The following is a 3,219-nucleotide window of genomic DNA, read 5'->3' as shown; positions in this document are numbered from 1 at the left end:
GCTCAGGCAGTTCTCTGGCCTCCACCTCCCAAAGTACTGGGATTATAGGCGTGAGCGTGGCAAGGCTCCTTTACTTAAGGGAGATTTTTCTCATCTCTACTCTTCATGAATCCAAAGATATGGAAATAAGTAGGAGCATGCCCTCCATATTCCCTCCTATCCAAAGGGTTCAATTATCACAGCAACTGATGGACAGAGGGCTATAGTGTGACATTTCCAACTTCCCCTCCTGAGATATTTAAACTAATCCTTAGTTTACTATCCCCTCACTTCCATCATAGAAACCGCTCATATTTTTCCTGTCCTCTGATTCAGCTCCAATTCCTGGTTCTTCTGTTACTTAAAACCTCCACTAATGCCCACGGCTCATGTCCAATGAATTGGTTATAGTGGGGAAACATTATGGTCATTGTCTTTCTGACCTTCTCTTGAATGCTCATATTGTATCCGTGAGATGGGAAAAAATAGCATAGAAACTTAGCTGAACTTAAATATATATCGCATAAACTGACTCCTGTGTGAATTAGTACAAATTCCTGCTTGGGTCATGGCAGTAAGCACAAGATGAAACTTCACAACTACATGGTTTTAGGGCTCTTTCAGTAGATAGTCATAATCATAATGTTGCAAGATGTCCTGTCCAGTGACCTCAAAGATCATCTATACCTGGCTTCCTTATTTTGTAATGAGAAAAATAAGGCTCAGAGGGCTTAAACACCTTGTCCAAGAACATATGGCTAGTTTAGGCAAGAACTCAGGTTTTTTGAATGAGTCTATTGGTATTTCCAAACTGGCACTCCAGTGAATGGTCCCAAATAGATCTCAAACATTTTTCAAGGTCAAACTCGCCTTATATTGATAGGCAAATCAATCTGTAAATGGGCAGACTCCCAGATCTGAGACAAAAACATGTTCATCCAAAGGAGAATTTAATGTCCATGATCCTGACATGTAATTTATATTTCTGACATTCACCTGAATGCTCATATTGTATTGGTGAGATGGAAAAAAAAATAGTCCCCAAGGACTTGATGGTAAACTAGTCAAGCATGTCCCTGGCCATGCCATTGGCTGTTGGAAACATAAATAAGGACATGCAGCATGAAAAATTGCATTGCTCTCCCTCTGCTATTTAGGACCAGTGTGAAAACATTACAAAGATCCTGTTTGCTGGAGCTCCAGGTGGGCCTGAGACATCCAGAGGAATTTTTCTTTGATAAGGGTCATCATTCTTTTTTTTTCCTTTTTTTTTTTTGAAAGCAGGATTTATTGAGAGGAAAGAAAAGCTCCCACAGTGGGAGGGGACCCGAGGGGGTTGTCCTTTTTTTCTTTTTTCTAATTTTTGTAGAGACTATGTCTCGCTACATTGCCCAGACTGGTCTTAAACTTCTGGGCTCAGTCGATCCTCCTGCTTCAGCCTCCCAAGTAGCTGATATTATAGGCATGAGCTGCTGTGCCCGGCAGGGTCACCATTCTTTACCCCCAAAATTGGCCCATCAGAACTGGATTTTTACTGTCTACTAGAGCCTGCAGAGCAATGATCCCCAGACTTTCCCCCAAAGTGCTAGTAATGGCAGAGGAGAATTCATTAAAATGCTCAAAGTAGGACCCAGGACACCTGAGTTTCTCTGGAATCACCTCCTTTCATTATTATTTCAACTGTGGTAACAATGGGTCAGTATGAATTCCCTGGTTTTGATGGTTGTACTGTGGTTATGTAGTCAAGAGTACTTGTAATTAGGAAAGAGTCACTGAAGTATTGAGAAGTTATGGCCACCATGTCTGTAACTTGTTCTAAAATAGCTCAGAAATGTTAATAATTGGAGAATCGAGGTGAAGTATATAGGAGAGTTCTGTGTACTATTTCTGAAACTTTTTTTGTTTTTGAGTTGGAGTCTTGCACTGTTGCCCAGGCTGGAGTGCAGTGGCACACTCATGGCCACCGCAGACTCCACCTGCTGGGCTCAGGTGATCTTTCTGCTTCAGCCTTCCAAGTAGCTGGAACCACAGGCACACGCCATCATGCCCAGCTGATTTTTTAAAAATTTATTGTAGGGAGGAGGTCGCACCATGTTGCTCAGGTTGGTCTCGAACCTCTGAGCTCAGGCAACCTTCTCGCCTCCGCCTCCCCAAGTGCTGGGATTACCGGCATGAGCCACCAAGCCGGCTATTTCTAAAACTTTTATAAAAATTTGAAATTATTTCAAAGTGAATTTTCTTTTTCTTTGAGTAGGAGTCACTCTGTCACCCAGGCTGGAGTGTAGTGGCATGTTCATGACCGCTGCAGCCTGGGCTCAGGCGATCCTTCTGCCTCAGCCTTCCAGTAGTTGGAACTACAGGCACATGCCACCACACCCAGCTAATTTTTTGATTTATTGTAGAGAAGAGGTCTCGAACCCCTGGAATCAGGTAAACCTCCCACCTCCACCTCCCAAAGTGCTGGGAGTACAGATATGAGCCACCATGTCCAGTCAAATTTTAAATTATCTCTTTAAATGTAATTCATTTGAATTTTTCTTTTTCTTTTTTTTTTTCTTGTTCTTTCTTTTTTGGGGGGGAGGGAGTTAGGGTCTCACTCTGTCACCCAGGATAGAGTACAAGTGATCCTTCCACCTCAACCTCCCAAGTAGCAGGGACTACAAGCTTGCACCACCACACCTGGCTTTTTTTCTTTCTTTCTTTCTTTTTTGGTACCGACAAGGTCTCTCTATGTTGTCCAGGATGATCTCAAACTCCTGATCTCAAGCGTTTCTCCCACCTCAGTCTCCCTAGAATTACAGGAGTGAAGTACTGTGTCTGTCCTCATTTGAATTTTTCTATTACACAATTTTATTTTCTGTAAAAATAATGCCTTAAATTACTTTACTCCCCCTCCCCAAAAAGACAGTTTCAGTACAATTGGGAAAGACATTTATCTTGAGACTTTGTGTATTCTCTGCCCACATCTGCATGCTGCCTGGGATAGGAATACACTGACCTTAATGACATTTTCCTTAATTAGCTGTCTGTGGTTTTCTATTTCTGACCAGTATTTCTTTTCAAGAACTGGGTGAAGAGCCGGGCTCAGTGGCTCAGCCTGTAATCCCGCGCCTTTGGGAGGCTGAGGTGAGTGGATTGCCTGAGCCCATGGATTCGAGACCCGCCTGGGCAGCAAGACCTCATCTCTACAATAAATCAAAAAATCAGCCGGGCGTGGTAGCGCATGCCTGTAATTCCCAC

This window comes from Carlito syrichta, unplaced genomic scaffold (genome assembly GCF_000164805.1).
Source record: "Carlito syrichta isolate Samal-C Ts95f unplaced genomic scaffold, Tarsius_syrichta-2.0.1 Scaffold302382, whole genome shotgun sequence".
Lineage (NCBI taxonomy): Eukaryota > Metazoa > Chordata > Mammalia > Primates > Tarsiidae > Carlito > Carlito syrichta.
Note: the sequence above shows the minus strand (reverse complement) of the source record.